Raw genomic sequence first — 20,607 nt, forward strand, 5'->3', positions numbered from 1 at the left:
CCTTACCTCTTCAGAACAGCCCCTCAGCACTATCTCAGAGTCTGCATCCTGAGCTTAAGGCCTCAGTTTTGTCAGCCAAATAAAACATCATTCTCAACGCGTAGGTTGTGCATTTGTGTTTCAGTTGGCAGGGTCTTCCTGACTCATACCCTCCCAGTTTTCATTGATGTCAGTCCTCTTTTAGCCCTTCTACACCTTTCCCATGGCTTTAGAAAGTCAACCTATTCAGCTAGCACATCCTGAAGCCCAGAAAGGCTTGGAGTTGCCAGCATTCACTTTGCTCCTAACAAACCACTGAGCCTCTCTTCTATAGAATTCTTCATTATATTAGGAGGTATATCAGCTATCATTTGCCCATCACCAGCTGAGTTGCACAGGTAAAGCTCTTCTAAACACTGATCCTGCACATATTTGTCCCCCTGTCTCGCCAAAATACCCAAGGGAGTGGTGCAAACAATGTCACAAACCCAACAAATGCCCTACCCCCTTCTCTACTCCTTTCCCTGTGATAAAAGAATATTTCCTGTTTATCAGTAAACAAACGATGTCACAGTCATCCAAAGGAGCCATGCTTTGGCTCCTTTGGCTCACACCATGTGAGCTGGTGAGCCACAAGGAAACTCAGGATGTGAAAACACAGGATACTGGTCCCAGACAGCTGAGGTGTACATCGAAGGAATGATTTCAGTGAGACTCTTGCATCATCCCATACACAGAAAACTGTTGAATTGCTTAACTTGGGATATCTGGTTTTCTTAAATTAACAATCAACTTTTGATGTTCTGACTACCTGTCTTTTGTTGCAAAATTCCTCCCTTGTCTCCTTAGAGAAGCTTCTCAGAGCCATCTGAAATGCTGTCTCTTGGGCTGCAGTCCTTGCTTTGCCCGCAATAGAACTTCACTTGCAACTCTCACGGTGTGCAAAATTTTTTTCAGCACATTATTGGAGAATTTATAATTGACTTTATTCTAGAAGCTGGGTAGAAGGAAATGGGACCTACCACACCTATTCTCATTTCGAATTTTTGCTGCTTTTTAGCATGCACCTTGGAGAAAGCAATGGCACCCCACTCCAGTACTCTTGCCTGGAAAATCCCATGGACAGAGGAGCCTGGTAGGCTGCAGTCCATAAGGTCGCAAAGAGTCGGACATGACTGAGTGCCTTCACTTTCACTTTTCACTTTCATGCATTGGAGAGGGAAATGGCAACCCACTCCAGTGTTCTTGCCTGGAGAATCCCAGGGACGGTAAAGCCTGGTGGTCTGCCTTCTATGGGGTCGCACAGAGTCGGACACGACTGAAGCTACTTAGCAGCAGCAGCAGCAGCAGCATGCACCTTACAAACTTAAACACAAGAATTATGGCATATTTATTATTCCTCCTTTTGATAGTTCAAAACTGAAAGGGTTATTAGCTACTAACCTGGAAGAGTGAGAAAGAGGACAACATACAATAAAATTATCACTCACCAATCAGTTTACCACATGTAGGATGTTTAATGTCAAAAAGTAAATAATAAAACTGAAATGTAATGGTAACTTAAGACTCAGGCAAGCTTTGAGTATGGTCTCTACTACTCTGAGATAGGAGTAATAGAAATCTATTCTGTTTCTATTCTATTCACTTGCTTATTCATTTATCAGTTTAATAATATCCATCAGATATGTATAAGTGGCAAGGTGCCTGGATACATCAGCAGGTAAGCTTCCTGCTCTGTTAAATGAACATTCATAATGGCTAAGATATGCAACAGACAAGTAAACAAATAATTACCAACAGTTGTAATTGCTGTTACAATTGCTATTACAATTTAATGTAATGAAAATTTGTGGATTAAAAATTCTGGAGGTGGGGGATATTTTAGACTGGTGATTAGGATGATAAGACGTTTTTTCTCTCTTTAGTTTTTAGTCTAGTCTGGACTTTAAAGCCAAATGTGCCTGAGAAGGCTGTCTGCTAACTGCCTTGCTGCTGCTGCTGCTGCTGCTGCTAAGTCACTGCCTTACTGAGCTAGAAATATAACTAATGAGAATAGGCTCCACAGGCCTTCTTCCTCCTGAAATGGAGCTCGAAAATACTTGAAAACAAGGCGTGCTCTAGACTCCTGTTGTTGTGCTGCTTTTGTGAGAGTTTAATTGCTTTTGAATGCATATGAATGTCAATTCGAACCAGGCTAAATACGTCTTCTTGGAGACAGAGCATTTGGTCTTTCTTTCAAGTTCTTTTGTTTGCTTGAATCAGCTTTGTAGTTTAACAGATGTTTTTGGAGGAAATGGAGACATAAGCTTTTATAATGCCGAAAATTAAATGAGAAACAATACTCTTCCCTTCATTTTCCCCCAAAACATGCAACCCCGCAGAACTGGCAACCCACCCACACTGCAGAAAATTTCCACTGTTAGATGGTACATTTTACTAAAATGAAAGATATTTTTTGTGTGTACCCAGAGTTCATAATATATGGTTCATTCTTTGGGGAGATACATAATTGAATGGGTAAGTGATTATCCCTTTAGCCTTGAGGAAGGATAGTGTTTCTTACATTCATAAAATCGTCTCCCTTTAATTAAAAATAAAGTAAAATTACCACAGGAATAGGGATGCCTAGATTTTCTGTGTCAACCCTACCCCTCCAAACTTCTGCTCTACCACATAAGCAAACTCTCGTCCCACCTCAAGGAACCCACACACATACACACATGCTCTCCGTGCTTCTGACTCTTATTCTTATATGATGCTCTCTATTTAACTGTGATGCTCTCTTCTGACCCAGATCAAACAATTAAAATTACTGACATGCTTCTACATTACTTGTGCCCTTGCTTCTGCAACATGACTGCAAAGTTCTTAATGGAAGATAATAGAATACAAAAAAGCATCAGCTTTGGGCTTCGCCAGTGGTTCCGTGGTAAAGAATCCGCTTGCAATACAGGAGACCTAGGTTCCATCCCTGGATTGCGAAGATCCCCTAGAGAAGGGAATGGCAACCCACTCCGGTATTCTTGCCTAGAGAATCCCACAATAGAGGAGCCTGGCAGGCTACAGTCCATGGGGTTGCAAAGAATCGGGCACAATTGAGCTACTAACACTTTGGAATCAGACAAACCTATCCTAATTTTAACTCTATAACTTTCTACATTCGTGATTTTGGACCAGTTCATTAACTTCCTCCAGCCTTGGTAGTCAATTCTGTAAAATTTCCTTCCATCTCTCAGAAAGGCTCTGCCTGTAAGTTTCACTTTCAGACAGATTGATCTCTGGTTTTGTGTGTGAGATTGCTAAGGCAGCCCTGGATTCTATATTCATACCACCTCAAGTCTATCAGAAAGGACAGAATATCCTGCCAAGCAACAAAGACTGGGTGACTTTTCATGCTTATGTCACACTTCTGCAGCTGAACACAGCACATAAGGCAGAGAAACACCACTTGTTGACTGTGTTACTTCACATTCTCCACAATTAGATCCGGGAGTTCTGTGAATTCCACCAGAAGCTCACAAGTACAGAGCACAGAGGAAATAAGGAACCATTTTTCCTTGTTTGGTGATGTGCAAACAAGTATTCTTTTTTAGTTTGTTTTTACTTTTGGTAGATGGAACAGACAGAGAAAGTATAGAAGAGAAAAATGTGAAGAGAAGACAAACATCAGAGGACATTACAGGTAATAAAAATAAATATTACTTGATAAAAGTTTGATTTCATGTTAAACATTGTTTACTAGGTTTCAGTATTAAACACACTTTTATGACAGGTTATATTCAAAGAATTTGAAAACCAGTTTCCAAGTGTAAAATCCAAATATTGTCAAAGGAAATATGGACGCTAACAAGCCAAAATCTATGAAAATTTTCTACAATAGGAAAGATTATAATAGTGGGGACTCACTTATATGTATTGAATACTTTTAGGACTCATCTTTTGATTGGCATGCCTCTGGTCATTGAATAGAGTTTAATCACATTCCCTAGAAGGCAATAGTTTATTCTTCCATGGGCTAGAATTTCTGGCGGAATTGTCAACATACTTGAGTGAAGTGTTAAATGGCACAGGATCTTGAGTACCCTGGGCTGAGGCTGGCATAAGTAGCTATTCCAAAGTCAAAATCAGGTGACTCTGGCAGGCAGGGCTGGGCTTTGGCAGAATTAATTAAATAAGCAGTGCATGTGTTAACACCACCTCTCTAGCCAGGTTATACACGCTCCTTCCCCTGGTAATCTACTGTTCCCATTAACCTGAGCCAGGAACTGACCTCCAGGTTTAAATGCCCCATTGATTTTCATCATAATAGAAAAAAAACTCACTGGAAAGTAGCAGAATTTACTCAGGTGGAAGGGACAAGAAAGGTGAGGGAAGAGAGAAAGGAAGGAAGGGAGGGAGGGAAGAATAAGGGAACAAACAAGGATGGAATGGCAGACCTTTTCAGTTTTTCTGGATCATACATAGTTAGAAGAAGAAAATGGCACTTGGAATAAAGACAGCTTTAAGGACACAGCTAGAATTGTCATATTACATAGAGACCTATACACACGACCCAACTGAAAAATCATATAAAGTCAACATTGACCAAAATCACCTTGCAAAATATAGAATAATATAGCCATGCTGCTGCTAAGTCGCTTCAGTCCTGTCCGACTCTGTGCAACCCCATAGACGGCAGCCCACGAGGCTCCCCGGTGCCTGGGATTCTCCAGGCAAGAACACTGGAGTGGGTTGCCATTGCCTTCCCCCATAGTGAAACACAAACTCAATGGCAGCATACATTTTGACTGTAGTCATTAGCAAGTATCAGATTTATCACACACTCACAATGTGTGACTGTGTGTGTGTGTGTGTGTGTATGTGTGAAGGGTGCCAAAAATAACTACACAAATCTTGACTATGTTGTAGGAAATGAAAAGCACCATCTAACTAGGTTATGCGCAATCACTCCTTGCTCACCCTCTCCTTTCAGCAGAGAATACAGTGATGTGATTCCTGGTACGATGAATAACTTTGTGGATAAGCTGAAGCAGATAATCAATCTACCTATCTCTTTTTTAGTCATCTATATCACAATCCTTTGCTTTTGTGTAGCATTTGATTAATTTTATTTCATTTAATCATATAAAACTATAGACTGTCAGAGCTTAGATATTCCAGAAAACATCCTGCCAAGTCCATATATTTTATAAATAGATAACTAAGGCCCTGAGAAGTTAAGCAAGATCAGTCAATATTAAAAAAAAAAAAAAAATTATGTTAGAGCCAGAACGAGGATTAGGTGCAATACAATGACTAATGTGTGTCAATTATGCCTTTTTTGTTGAAAAGGGCAGTGCACGTGACAATGTTCATGGAGCAATTTGATTTCTTTGAGTGGAAGACAGTGGACTATGACTCAAGACTGGTCTATGGGTCAGCCATGGTCCAGCAGCAGCAGCGGTAATCAAAAGGAACAAACAAACTACAAAGCAATTATCAAGAAAACAATTTTGAACAAGCGTCTTGATCAATGTATTGAATCTCATAACAACTGACCAGACAATTATAAGTGTAGCTTTCGTTAGGACTGAAACACCTCTCAGTGATTCACTGGTTGTCCTCCGGTGAGGGAAGAAATGAACCCGAGGAAAGAAATGCACTCACCAGGCATCAGAATGACTTTCTTTATCTCTTAATTGCATTTGAGTTTTGAGGCTCAATAAATAAAATCATAATCCTCAAAGCATTAAATTTTAAACAAAGCCATGAAAATTGCATACTTCATTCAATTTAGAGAAAATTGCATCCATATAATGTGTTTATCTTTCATCACGAAACACATACCAAAAAGCTACCTTGTCTGATGTACGATTTCAAAATTTATGATCTTAAAATTTTGAGTACCTGGTCTGACATCCTAAATAAAGCATATGCAATAGTCAGGAAAGGAGCAAACTTCTGGTTATAAGATAAATAAGTCCTGGGCATGCAATGTACAGCATGGTTAACACAGTTAACAATATTGTATCATACACTTGAAAGATGCTAGGAGAGTTATCACAAGAAAAAGGAAATCTGTAACTGTGTGGTGATGTACTACTACTGCTAAGTCGCTTCAGTCATGTCCGACTCTGTGCGACCCCATAGATGGCAGTCCATCAGGCTCCACTGTCCCTGGGATTCTCCAGGCAAGAACACTGGAGTGGGTTGCCATTTCCTTCTCCAATGCATGAAAGTAAAAAGTGAAAGTGAAGTCGCTCAGTCATGTCCGACTCTTCACGACCCCATGGACTACAGCCTACCAGGCTCCTCCGTCCATGGGATTTTCCAGGCAAGAGTACTGGAGTGGGGTGCCATTGCCAATTAAATTTATTATAATTGCAATTTTGCAATATACACAGATATCAAATTGTTATATGTATATGCGGGCTATGTTGCTTTAGTCATGTCTGACTCTTTGTGATCCACTGGACTGTTGCCTGCCAGGCTCCTCTGTCCATGGGATTCTCCAGGCAAGAATACTGGAGTGGGTTGCTGTGTCCTCCTCCATGGGGTCTTTCTGACCCAGGAATCGAACTCATATCTCCAGGGTCTCCTGCATTGCAGGCAGGTTCTTTATCCACTGAGCCACCTGCGAAGTCCTAATTGTTGTATACTTAAAACTAATACCATGACATATGTCAATTAGATTTCAATAAAAACTAAAAGAGGCTTAACTCAGAATAATTGCAACTGGTCTTCTCCCATCCTGGGAAATGAGAGATGTTCACAAGGGAGAGCTAGAAAGAAACACATACATACCATTCTAGAAGCAAATCCTAGAAACTTTATAAAAGTGATCTCACCAATAAAAGAAGCAAAGTCTAACAGAAAGCTTCCTATGTAACAGCCTGATTAATTTGTTGAGAAACATTCATTGTACTGTGGAAAAGGAAGCAGGCATCAAAAATTCAAAGAATTGTCACTGAAAGTATTCTTTTTCTTCCAATTTTTTCTTCTTTTCAAGTTGGAAACCCAATAGTATTAAATATTTAGGGATGACATTTCTTCTAGACATACAAAAGACCACATTTCATGAACACAATGAAAAAGGATAATTCTTAGAATTATAAATAGATGGTCATTTTTTTGGTCTCTGTTGGTGGTGATAAAATTATTCAAGGCCCAATAACTTTTTGCTGAACCTCTCTCTTTATATCTGGGGAATCTTTCAAACACTAAATGTACATCTGAACTCTCACAAAGCAGCAAGGTAAGCTTCCTCTGAAAAAAAAATCCAGTCATCTTTACCCCATCTTCAGTGAGGCCCTGGGAAGGAAACCTCAGAGGACTCACAGTGAAATGATCCTTTTTCATTGGTTGTTGATGATTTGAAAAGTTTCAGCATAACCCAAACCCAGAGAGGTTTTTGCTTCTATTTCGGTTTGAGGACAGAGTCACACGTTCCAGGAGCTCCATCAGAAATCATGTGCCTTGTGCCCTCACATCTCACTCTGTTTAAACTAAGTGATATGCATAGACTCTCCACAGGTATCTGCTAACCCTTGAGAGCTCACCAAGTTTCCACTATGTTGCAGTTTCAGTCTACACATTTACTGGCAACACATACAGATAAGGCATGACCTTGACCCTCCTGTTGCTTAGAGCTTAAACTGTAAGGGAAGTAAACTTTCGATGTGAAGGAGTTGATCATTCTAAGTTATCTACTGGGCATACAAGTAGCTAATGTTATACACTTTCAAACTAAGGAGACCCAGATACAAAAAGGAGGTGGTGGGGACACGAAGGAGAGGAAATTTAAGTTGCCCCATTAAAGTTAGAAGTGCTGTCTCACTCCTGTAGATTCCATATGGGACTTGCCAAATATACCTGCTTGTAGCCTACACATCCAGAGCTATATCTTCCTTTAATACATATGCATATATACCCCCAGGCTTATATTACAGCTTTATATTGAAGATCATATATATATATGTGTGTGTGTAAATGTACGTATGTAAAGTCATATGTGTGTGTATATATATATATGAATAGTAATTCAAATAAATCACTGACACAATGGACATGAGTTTGAGCAGGGTCCGGGAGTCGGTGATGGACAGGGAAGCCTGGCGTGCTGCAGTCCATGGGGTCACAAAGAGTCAGACACGACTGAGCACCTGAACTGAACTGAACTGAATTCAAATAAAAGCCCTAGAGTTCAGCTGCACTTCAGTGATATTTCAGACCTTATCGATCCCTGAACACTCAGAAAACCCAATTCATATAGTGCTCTAAACAAGTATTGTTCACCACAACAAATATTTATTATTGAGCTCCTACATATGTCAGACACGACGATGTATAAAACTTTTCCTCTTTCTCGGTGACCTTACTCAAAGAGGAAACAGATAACTTCCCTGTGACATACGCTGGTAGAATATGCAGCTAGTGTTAGGAGAGCACAGAGGAGGGTCACTAAGTCCAGTGTAGTTAGAGGAGTAAGGTGATGGATAAGATGGTGGGAAGGATAGGGGCTTTGTGGGAGAAAGAACAGCAAGAGCAAAGCCACCACACTTTCTAAACAAAGAAGCAAACCAATGAATGAATGATGTGTGAGTTAATGATGCATGAATGAATGAACAGAACAGAACTCTGAAGGGGAAGGATGACCCATGAAGGGAACATAATATGAGAACAGGTACCACAGAGATAAATTTTGCAAGATTAGAATCTTAGCTAGAGGAGCTTTGGGAGAAAAAGCAGAGAACTTGATTGAGGCGAATTGAGTAGAGTTCTAGCTCTCTGATTAAAAGCCTGTTTCTGAAATACTGCTGATTCTTCCTTCTTCCTTCTTATTCTTAACCTGGAAAAGGGTTAGTCAGCTGTATTCAACTCTGCAATCGCATGGACTGTAGCCCACCAGTCTCCCCATTCTTAACCTACATAGCTACTATAATTTCAGGGCTGGGAGTCTGGAACTGACCAAGCTTGGCTCTGTCAAGGCCAGGTCCATTAATCTACAGAGTGTTTAGAACTGTGGTTAAACAATGAGAAAATGTACAGCAGTCCTTGACCACAGAAATGTCATCAGCATCAGTATGTACACACACAAATGCACATACGTGGGGATCCTTCTTCCTCACGTGTACATACTAATTACTCTTTGGGCAGCTATGGGCTGAAGGATCACACTTCAGAGCAGAGACTACTAATGCCAGAAGATCTAGAGAATCTGGCCTTTTTCTTACATTTTATATGAGGCCAAGAGTAAAGAGACTTCAGATCTGTGTTGCAGCCATCAGGGAAATCCAAATAGACTCTATATCCCATCAAGCTAGGATGTCAGAATGATGACACCTCCAGGGATAATGTGGATTGCAATTTGCCAGCGAACTACAAGGCAGTTGATTGATCAGCATTGCATAGTGGCCAGAGCAGAGGATTTGGAATCTGACTACCAGGGTTTGGAGCCTCATTCAACTTTTTATCGGCTATGATTTTGAGGCATGTTGTGTAACTGATCCAAGCTATTCTTTACTCATCTGATAAAGGTCACAAAATTGCCTTTTGAATGACAGATTCAAAAGACTCTAAGCCCTCTTCTACTGGTTGTTCACAAAATACTTCCTTTCCTCTACTCTGGCTTCTCATAAGTCACACTGTCCTTGCCCAGTTTTGTCTCAGGCCACTCTTTGTTTCTTTCTCAGGCTCAATTTTCCTTGCCCGCTCTTTACATGTTTGTGTAATCTGGAGCTATAAGGGTCTTATCTCTCAATATCCCTGGGGAATTCCATTGTCTCTGATGTTTCTACTACTGCTTATGAGAAAGTGCTTCCTACACTTTCATCTCCAAGCTTTGCCTCATGTAACTCCAGACTCCTGTATCTGACTCCCTACAGGACATCATCAAAAACACAACTGACATAAAGCAGAGTAGAGTTTATACTTAGTCCCACTCTTCTTCCAAGTGTCACTGGAGCAAGTGAGCAATTAGGAACAAAAGCTGAGGGATGCTGGGCTCATGTGTCACATTTGGTAAATATAGCAGATTGAAAGCCAGAAAAGGAATAATGATTCAAAAAAATCTGGGAAAGGAAATAAGAAAATCTGAGGATCAATGAGGACAATTACAACAATGAACGGGAGCACTTCAAATGCATGAAAATCCATCATATTTATTTTTCTAAACTCCCTGGTCATCTTTGAAAGATGCTTTGGAACCTAATGAAAATTTGTAAATAAAGGAAAGAATCAGGTATTTCTCCTGTTTTTCCCAAAAGGAACACACCTCAAAGGAAATAAGTTGTTAATAAAGTAAATTTTCTCTCTTTCCAGGCAATATTCTAGCTATTGAATAAAGAAAAAAATGAAAGAATTAGAATATTACTGTATCACATATAAGGTACCATAACAAAACAATGGACTAAGATATTGATTAGCAATGGCTGCTAACATCACAAAATTAGAGACAGGTAGATAGGATGAAACCTCTAAAGAAAACAAATGGTTCTACTTCTGAAGTATTCCTATGTAAAGATCAGAATTTGAATCTGATCAACTCTCCAACTTACAGGAAATAAAAGGAACAGAGGCAATGCAAACAATTTCTGTGGTAAATGTTACCGGAAAATATAACCTGGTATCTTAAACAAATAAATAGTAAAGGAGGAAAGAAAGGAAATATGGAAAGCAAACTTAAAAACAGATCTAAGGAATACAGCAACCGAAGTCGATGTTTATTTTTTCATTTGGAGTCTGACTGCTCAAGCTAAAAATTAGGGAAGACGAATAGATGATGATAAGTTGAAGGAGGAGGAGGATGGGGTGTGGTGATGATGATAGATCAAGATTTGAGAAAATTTTAATATATGCTAACTGGAAATTTGCTAGTTAAGAAATTATTGATTGTTTCATATGCATGAAAATGGCAGTGAGATTTTATAAAAGATTACCTTTTTGATAATTATACTAAAACATTTGGTATGTTTGGACTGCAAGGTGATCAAACCAGTCAATCCTAAAAGAAATCAGTCCTGAATATTAATTGGAAGGACTGATGCTGAAGCTGAAGCCCCCGTACTTTGGCCATCTGATGCAAAGAGCTGGCTCATTAGAAAAGACTCTGATGCTGGGAAAGATTGGAGACAGGAGGAGAAGGGGACAGCATCTCTTGGTTGGATGGCATCACCGACTTGGACATGAGTTTGAGCAAGCTCCAGGAGTTGGTAATGGACAGGGAAGCCTGGCATGCTGCAGTCCATGGGGTCGCAAAGAGTCAAACAAGACTGAGCGTCTGAACTGAAACATTTACAAATGAAATATGTCTGAGATTTATTTCAAAAGAATCAGAGATGAGGAGAAATGAATGAAGTATAGATGAATGGTTAACTGTTGAAGCTAGCAAGGGGTATACAGAGTTTTATTAAACTATTCTCCCCACTTTTGTATATGTTTGCCATTTTCCATAAGGAGAATTTTTTAAAATATCTGAAAGTGTTTGATTGAGTAAAGTTTCTGATGCATCTGGAGGCTTGTCATAAAATCACTATTTAGGTTAGAAATCAAATTTAGGATGTGACCAGCCCTGACATCAAAGGTGACTACAGTTAAGTTGGAAACATAGGAACACAGTATAATATGGGTTTCATGGTGCACCAGGGTCATTAAAGAGAAAGAGATATTGCCAAAGAGTAATTGAGAGGTCTTTAACCTCTCAAGTCAACATACTTTATTAAACACTCTTGTATCATATGAATCATCTCTGGTACTGATTAAAAATACAGTTTCTATAATCCAATCAAGAACCAATGGGGAAGGAGCTGAAACGTTACAGGTTTAACTAGTGCTCCAAATGTTCATCATCATAATTTAGGAATCAAAGTGGTTTATTTCAAGATGTGTGTGTATGCATGCTAAGTCACTTCAGCTGTGTCCAACTTCTTGTGACCCTATGGACTGTAGCCCGCCAGGCTCCTATGTCCAGGGGATTGATTCTCCAGGCAACGATGCTGGGGTGGGTTGCCATGCCCTCCTCCAAGGAATATTCCCAACCCAGGGTTATCGAACCCAGGTCTCTATGTCTCCTGCATTGGCAGGTAGGTTCTTTACCACTAGCACCACCTGGGAAGGCCTAATTTCAAGGTACAATATGATATTCCAGTGTAAATGGTTAGAAGTTGGAGGCAGTTGGACTAGGATTTGATAAGCAAAGAGTAATACAGGTTTGGGAGTTATTTTCATAGATTTTCCAAAATAATTCAATAAAGGTGCTCACCAAAACCAGAGGGTGATGCAACAGAACCTCCAATGGTTAAAGGGCACAAGTGACAATTCTGGGAGCCAATCATTCACCACTCTTGTCCCTAATGTCCCAACTGATTGCAAATGGCACACACAGACAAGTAACTCTAAAGCATCAACTGTTTTGGTGGCAGTGAAAGAAAGAAAGCAGTTTGAACCTGATGCCAAAATGCAAGTACCTACTGTTTCCCTGGTAGGATTAAAATTAAAGCCCTTCAGGTAAAGTATACCTGATAAATGTGCCTGCTCATCTGAGCCTTCAAGAAGTTCCCTGGCCTCATCTTTCTACTGCTGAAGAGGTATGGATTAAGGTGATGGCCCTTCTATTTGATCAAGGAGTTAGCCATCTAGAGAGAGAAACAGAGAGTGGGTCCTATTTCTTGTTTTTCTAGCATCATGAGTCTACTTGGTCACAGAATGGCCCAATGGATATCAAGTTCTCCTCTGAGAAAGAGTAATTAAGTTACAGCAAGAGACCAGAAATGTGCTACCCATTGGCCACAGCAGGACTTAAAGATTAATATTATTTGCTACAAGCGCTATTTGCATAATCTCTCTATCCTTCATTAATGTTTATTCAGTTTCTAGAAAATGATGTAACAAGCTCTTAATATAACAGAGAACAGAAATTAGTGTTCCAGGTTTATTTTGGTTACTTTCTAAGAGCAACAAAAGCGACATAAAGGTGATAATTTATTGGAAAAATACCATTAATTAAAAATTTTGTTTTCTATTTCTTGTTAATTAAGACAATACAAGTTATGTGCTCAAAGATGACCCGGCATATAATAAGCCCCTAATAAATGTCTGTTGTTGTTGTTGCTGAATCATACTTGTTATAGGATATAGAATTTGTGATGAATTGTTTTAGGGAAATTAGGTTACTTCATTAAACTTAAGAATTACGATATTTAATTAGAATTTTAAAATGCTAATTTACCCTGTAGACTCTTGAAAGCATACAGACATAGGCATGGGTGCCACATGGTTTTAAATATACTTTGTCTTACTAGCAATCAGTAGAAAGTGCTAGGGTTTGGAATTTAAAACAGAGTTTAAATCTGAGCTCTACCGATTACAATCTGTGTTGCCTTAAGCTCGTTACTTGACCTCTCTGAGATTCAGATTCTTCATCTGATAGGTAACAGTTCCCTTGGCTATAAAAAAGGAATGGTAATATCACATTCTTCAAAGTGTTGTTGGAAGAATAAATGAAATCACATTAGTAAAGTGTTTCCCTTAAAATACAATGCTCATATAGTGTTTTAGAATTTTTAAATGCTCTTCAACACATAATCTTTTCATTTTAACTACTTATAATACTATAAGTAAGGTAGGACAGACAACTTTATTTCCATTTTACAACTATGGAGACCAGTATTCAGTGAGTTATTGCTCTTGTTCAGTCACTAAGTTGTGTCTGACTCTCTGCAACCCCACCAACTGCAGCACGCCAGGCTTCCCTGTCCTTCACCATCTCTCAGAGTTTGCTCAAACTCATGTCTGTTGAGTGGGTGATGCCACCCAACCACTCATCCCCTGTGCCTTCCTTCTCCTGCCCTCAGTCTTTCCCAGCGACAGTGTCTTTGGCAGTGAGTTGGCTCTTCACGTTGGGTGGCCAAAGCGTTGGAGCTTCAGTGTGTAACTTACTGTATTGGTCTTCTTCTACTGTGTAATGGTATTACCAGGAACATAGCAGCTTAGAACAACTACTTGCTGGTTTTGTGGGTCATGTGTCTGAAAACTGCTTATCTGTGTCCCCTACTTAGGTTATCACCTGGCTGCAATAAAGATGTCACCCAAATTGGGAGCTTCATGTGAGATTCAACTGGGACAGAATCCACTGTCAAGTTCATTCAGCTGTTGAAGGAATTCAATTCTTGTGGTTGTGGGACTGAGGGTTTTAGTTTCTTACTGGCTACTGCTTAGCAGACTCCCTCAGCTCCGACAGGCCAGTCACAGTCCGTGCCAAGTATAGTTCCCCAGCGTGGCTACTTGTTTCCTCAAAGTTGGCAAGGGAAAGAAACCCCATCAGGTCGGGCACTATAATGTTATGCAATGTAACCATTTAATCTCTTACATTTCAACACTTGAATGAATTTTATTGGCTAAAAGCAAGTCATGGAAATGTGTACACTTGAGAGAAAGGGATCATTTAGGCATATGGACATTAGGAGGTAGAGATTACGCATCACCTTAAACAGTCTACCTGCCACATTTACCCAAAGTCATATTTTTAGGGGAAGAATCAGAATTATAACCCGGTACTTCCAGTTCATATTTTATGCTACTTCCATTTATGAATCTATTAAAATTTCAGGAAATGTTTAACAAGTATCTACTATATCCAAGGAATTATTCCATGTAAATAAGGGCTGTGATAATGAATACGACATGAAAACTTATCCTCAAAGAACAGGGACTATGGAGTGTGCCAAAATAATTATTCCACAATAATAAGAATGTTGAGAAAATTTTTAAAAAAGAACAGTTATTACTGACATACTTAGGAAGGCAAAACTAGAAAAGTAGTTACACTGAATGAAGAAAAATATTGTTTGTAGAAATGAAATAGGTGCTCAGAAAAACTATAACTTTCAAGAAAAAAGTAAAAAGTTTCAACTTTGTTTTATAAGAAATGCATAATAGATTTTTTCTTTGCTTTTCAATATTTGTTTTTGAAGAAAAGTAATATGTCTAATGTGAGGCTTTGGTTATTCTGAAAATAACAGTGCTGAAAATATACTAGAATCAAGTCACAGTTAGCTTGGCCACAATTGTCACTTCCTGCTCAAAGACATTTTCTAAATATGAAAATAGAATTTTGTGAGTGTTGGCTGTTTCAAAACTCTGTGATGTGCTCCATAAAAAACTCCATGATAAACACTGGCAATGATACAACAGTTATTTCCCCTTACACGTCTAAGAGCAAGAACATCTTAAGCTGTTATAATGTTAAGCCTTATCAGTGGAGGTATAGAATTGAAAGGCTTTAAGCTGGGGAAAGAAAAATGATTTAAGGGTTTAGATGAATTGCACAGACCCGTAAAATGGTATTAAATCAGTTCTGAAAAGATTTGAAGGGGACACAGCACCCTGAAAGTGTGTTGTACTTTGGTATCATTAACGATGATTGGACAACAGAGAAGAGGGAAATGTGAGATGAAATATCAGAATCACACAAGACACTTCAAGTCTTAAGAGGCATGTGAACCAGGATAAGTTGACGACTAAGCTGTTGTTCTTTATCATACTGATACTGATCACTGTAACAAACCTTGCTTTCAAAGCAGAATTTCCAAAGCCAGGGACTGATAGAGGAATTCCAAAACAATACTTTGTTTTAAATGTCTTGGATCAATTTAAGAACCCTGTGGCCGTGAATAATGAAGATCACAGGGGAAATCAGACCGGAAATCTTTGGAAAGCTAGACTATCAGTAAGGGAGGAGGCAAGGACAATATTCAACAAAGTGAATTAAGCAATTATTATTCTAACCTCTATGTCCAATGCCTTCATGGGGCCTCTTGGTGGCCTAGGGTCCCCATCTATAGTGCTACTGGCATCCAATATGATTGTTTTCAATGCTTACATAATACATTTTCCAACCAGGAAACAGGAATACATTTCAGCCAAAGATAATGACTAGTTTATTTTAAATCCTTTCTTTCTACACTTGCTAAAGATGACAGTGGTGAAAATGGGTGCAAAAGATAAGAGCTGATTCTTCTTGATGATCCTGTATTTCTGTCTGTTCTGTTCTAAACGTTGGGTTGGCCAAAACTGCTCACTCAGGATTTTCCAAAAGCTGTTACAGAAAAATTTGAATGAACTTTTTGACCAACTCAATATTTTTCATGTCTTATTTAACTTAGAAGAACCCTGTGAATCCATTTTTAGAGAGGAAACTGAGATCTAGAGAGGTTATACAACTTCTACAAGCTCACAGAAGTAAGGATGGTTGCAGAACTGAGACTCAGCCACAGGGCCCAGGAACCCACACTGCTCTCCACCACATTCCAAAGCCAGCTGCCAATGATGCCACTAACCCTGCTTACTTGTTAGCAGTTGAAGAACAATGGGTCACATGTTAAGATTCCCGATCAAAAAAGAGATGTGAATCATTTTTGAGTAATTGAATTTCAAGTCCGGAAACTCTAACTTTGACCTACAAAATTGTTTGAGTCACCCTGTTCAGAGACTACAGCTCTGTGTTATCTCAGAGTACAAGCCTCTGTGCTTCTATTCTTGGCTGATTCTCAAAGCCAGATGCCTGAGTGGCAATAAATGCAGAAGATACAAAAAAAGACGCTATCACCCTTCTCTGCTGACACTTGAGGTATTTCAGTTACGAGCAGTGATACATTCTCATTTGAAAGGAGGAAGCTGATAGTATTAGTTTTAGTTTTTATAATGCCATAAGAGGCAAATAAGCCAACATGTTTTGTTGTGGAAGATAATTCTGTTCTGTTTAGTTGCTAAGTCATGTCGAACTCTCTGTGGCCCCATGGACTATAGCCCACTAGGCTCCTCTGTCCCTGGGATTTTTAAGGCAAGAATACTGGGGTGGGTTGTCACTTCCTCCTCAGCAGATCTTCCGAACCCAGGGATCAAACTCAGGTCTCCTGTTTGGCAGACAAATTCTTGACCACTGAGCCACCTGGGAAGCCTGGAGGAGAATTATCCAATGTTAATCAGTCCAAAAATGAACACCTAACATTGCAGGTCCTCCCAGGATAACCCGTTATGTCCTGATCTTTTCCCTCTACTAGAGGCTGACCTAGTCATTGATTAATCAGGGACTCATTTTTCATAGATTCCCATTTAATACCTGGAGCTAATATGACACTTCAATTAACTACAGAGCACCTAAAATCCTACTCCCTTGAGTGCACATCTACTTTATAAGAGCTGGTGCCTGCTTGTGGAACCCGATTCTCAATCTGGGATGGCTAGATCACATGAAAGGAAGCAAAACTCAGGCCTGAAGTGAGTCAAAGCAGGTATCTGGAAGTCAACACACTTGCAGCCAGAGAAGGGTGTGGTCAAGGTAAGAGAATGCACGGAGACTTGCCGAGATGAAGAGGATACTGGTTAGAACATACAACAAATGCTGGGATACTCTAAGTCAGGAAAGCAAATCTCAAGCTATAGTGATGCTGTAGACCCACACTCGGAAAAGGCAATGGCAACCCACTCCAGTACTCTTGCCTGGAAAATCCCATGGATGCAGGAGCCTGGTAGGCTGCAGTCCATGGGGTCGTGAAGAGTCCGATACGACTGAATGACTTCACTTTCACTTTTCACTTTCATGCATTGGAGAAGGAAATGGCAACCCACTCCAGTGTTCTTGTCTGGAGAATCCCAGGGATGGTGGAGCCTGCTGGGCTGCTGTCTATGGGGCCACACAAAGTCAGACATGACTGAAGCGATTTAGCAGCAGCAGCAGCAGCAGACCCACACTTCTCAAAATTTAATGTGCATAAGAATCACCTGGAGATTTAGCTAAGATGCATATTTGGTTCAGTAGGCTTCAATTCTGCATTTCTAATAACTTCCCCGGGATGCCCACGCTCCTGGTCTGTAGATGATGCTTTGAGTGACAAAGCTGCAGAACAAAGAGACAGATGTGTCTCTCTGGTACTGGGTAGGAGATGTTGGGAGGCATGCCAGTTTCCTAGCAGAAATGAAAAGGCCAAAGCTCAGCTAACTTTTCAAAATGAAAAGTGAAAGTCACTCAGTCATGTCTGACTCTTTGCAACCCCATGGACTATACAGTCCATGGAATTCTCCAGGCCAGAATACTGGAATGGGTAGGCTTTCCCTTCTCCAGGGGATCTTTCCAACCCAGGGATCAAACCCAGGTCTCCCACACCGAAGGCAGGCAGATTCTTTACCAGCTGAGCCCCAAGGGAAGCCCAAAAGTACTGGAGTGCGTAGCCTCTCCCTTCTCCAGAGGATCTTCCTGACCCAGGAATCAAGACGGGGTCTCCTGCATTGCAGGAGGATTCTTTACCAACTGAGCTATAACTTTTGAGGGGAACACCATTGGGACTTTATTCTCAAAGCCAAAGTGTAATTCAGCTGGCTGTAGGTAGTCACCAAATCACTGGTGATTAAAGAACTTTTATGCTGGACTAGTTCTTGTGCAGTCCTTCGCCTCTATATGGAGAAGATGCTGGGGAGAACAGTAAGAGTAGGGGCTCTAGAGTCACATAGTGTGCATTCAAGTGGAGTTTCCATTCTCTACTTTCCATTTTGCCTTGGTCAAAGTTTCCTTTTCGGTGAATCTTTCTTTCTTTAGTTACGGAAGTGTCAGTTGCTCAGTTGTGTCTGACTCTTTTCATGCCCACAGACTGCAGCCCACCAGGCTCCTCTGTCCATGGAATTCTCCAGGCAAGAATACTGGCATGGGTAGCCATTCCCTTCTCCAGGGGATCTTCCCAAATCATAGATTGAACATGGGTCTCCTGCATTGCAGGCAGATTCTTTACCATCTGAGTCAGCAGGGAAGCCCTTCTTTAGCTATAAATCTTGGGAAATAATACATCTGCCATCTTAATCAAAGAAGGCTAATCACTTTAAGAAATAAGTCCCCAAATTTAATGGCTTAACATAATAAAACTTTATTTTTTCTTCCATAATAGTATGATAATGGTATTTGGCAGGTGGTTTTTATGACTCTGTTCTCTATATCTTCAGGGTCCTCTCATTTCAGCCAGTGGACAGGGAAAGGGTATGGAGAAGCACACAGGAGGATTTTATGAGGCTGATTGAGAAGCAGCATGCGTCAATTCTGTGTGTTCTGTTGACTAGAACTTAGACACTTGGTCCCACTTTGTTTCTGGGGAGGCTGACAAACATATCTTTGTAGTCAGGACAACAAGGAGATGAATTTGGTGGATATCTATCCTACGCTTTCTCAACCAGAGGATTAAGTCTTAATGCCCTATGACACCCACGACATGTAATGAATTAATGTTTCTATGTGTGTAGGCTGGAGCCTGCTATGTACTCTCCTTGAAGAAGTTGATAAAATCATCACTCAGATAATTTTCTGCAGTGCTTGGCCAGTCTTTCCTAAGCCTGAAAAAACTTGAAGGTGGCCAGAAGATCAAATGAGACAACATATGTAAATACTCATAAGCTACATAGTGCTATATGAATGAAAGCTGCCACAGAAGAAAAAAACTATGTGAATCAGGCTGGGGTGGGAAGAATTCAAAGCACCAATTGTCAGAGAGGAAGCACTGCACTGTGCAAGACTATTTCATTTTTCGGCATTTCTTTTGTAATATTTTATCTATCTACTTATTTATTTATTTTTTGTCTTTCAAACTTTTATTTAAGGGCACTGATACATGATGGATTTTAGATCTTGTTGAATGCAGCCACATCCATAAACTGTACATACTCATCGAAAGCAGTGATCTGCTCCTCCAGCATGTCTGTCCCAACTTTGTCATCTTCAACTACACACTGTGTTTGAAGTTTTTTAATGCCATACCCAACCGGAACTAGTTTAGAAGAGCCCCAGACCAAGCCATCTGCTTGAATGCTTCTGACACATTCCTCTAGTTTTGCCATATCAGGCATCATCCCAAGGTTTCACATCTAATAAGATGGAAGACTTGGCGACAAGTGCTTGTTTTCTGGCTTTCTTTGACTCATACTGGGCAAGATGTTCTTCTCTTATCCTCTTGGCTTCTTCACTTTCCTCCTCCTCATCAGATCCAAAGAGATCCATGTCCTCATCATCTTTACTATCTGTAGCTCCACTTTCTGCGGTGTCTTCCACATTAGCAGGGCCATACTTGCCCAAAGCTTTCTTCACTCCTGGCAGGCTGGCCTTTTCCTTCTCATAAGATTTGATATGATTATACCAATGGAGGGCATGACATAAGTCAGCAGGTGGTGGCCCGGAGACGGCTTCAAATACTGCCACATCTGCTTGTGATGGCATATATCCCTCTATGTAACTCTTGTCCGCCAAGTAGTCATTGAGCACCTGGAGGCCAGTGGGGCTTTTCAAGTCTCCAAAACCCATGGCGACAACTAATCTAGAACTGGGAGGCAGTGAAGGAAAAGAGGCATGCAACTGGTCAGCGCTGAGCACTAAGAGGAAAAAAGGCCTTTTGTAATATTTCAAACTTCCTGGTTTATCTGATGACCCTCAACCCTTCTAGAAGCCTCCTCCTAGAATCACATTCTCCATAAAGCTTAAATGAAACTTTTCCTATAGCCCAATATGCTACTAATTCCACTTAAACCCTAACCGGCATAATGCATTTCTCAGTTAGCATATTGCATGTGTGCAGTTATTTATTTATACACTTTCCTCCCACTAGAAACAGAAGTCACTTG

The 20,607-nt window shown here is 40.2% G+C and overlaps 1 pseudogene; it reads right to left on the reverse strand.

Annotated features, from left to right (window-relative positions):
• Positions 1-19,560: 19,560 nt before the first annotated feature.
• Positions 19,561-20,296, reverse strand: LOC113901519 (annotated as a pseudogene).
• Positions 20,297-20,607: the final 311 nt, after the last annotated feature.

Source organism: Bos indicus x Bos taurus, chromosome 11 (genome assembly GCF_003369695.1).
Source record: "Bos indicus x Bos taurus breed Angus x Brahman F1 hybrid chromosome 11, Bos_hybrid_MaternalHap_v2.0, whole genome shotgun sequence".
NCBI classification, from domain to species: domain Eukaryota; kingdom Metazoa; phylum Chordata; class Mammalia; order Artiodactyla; family Bovidae; genus Bos; species Bos indicus x Bos taurus.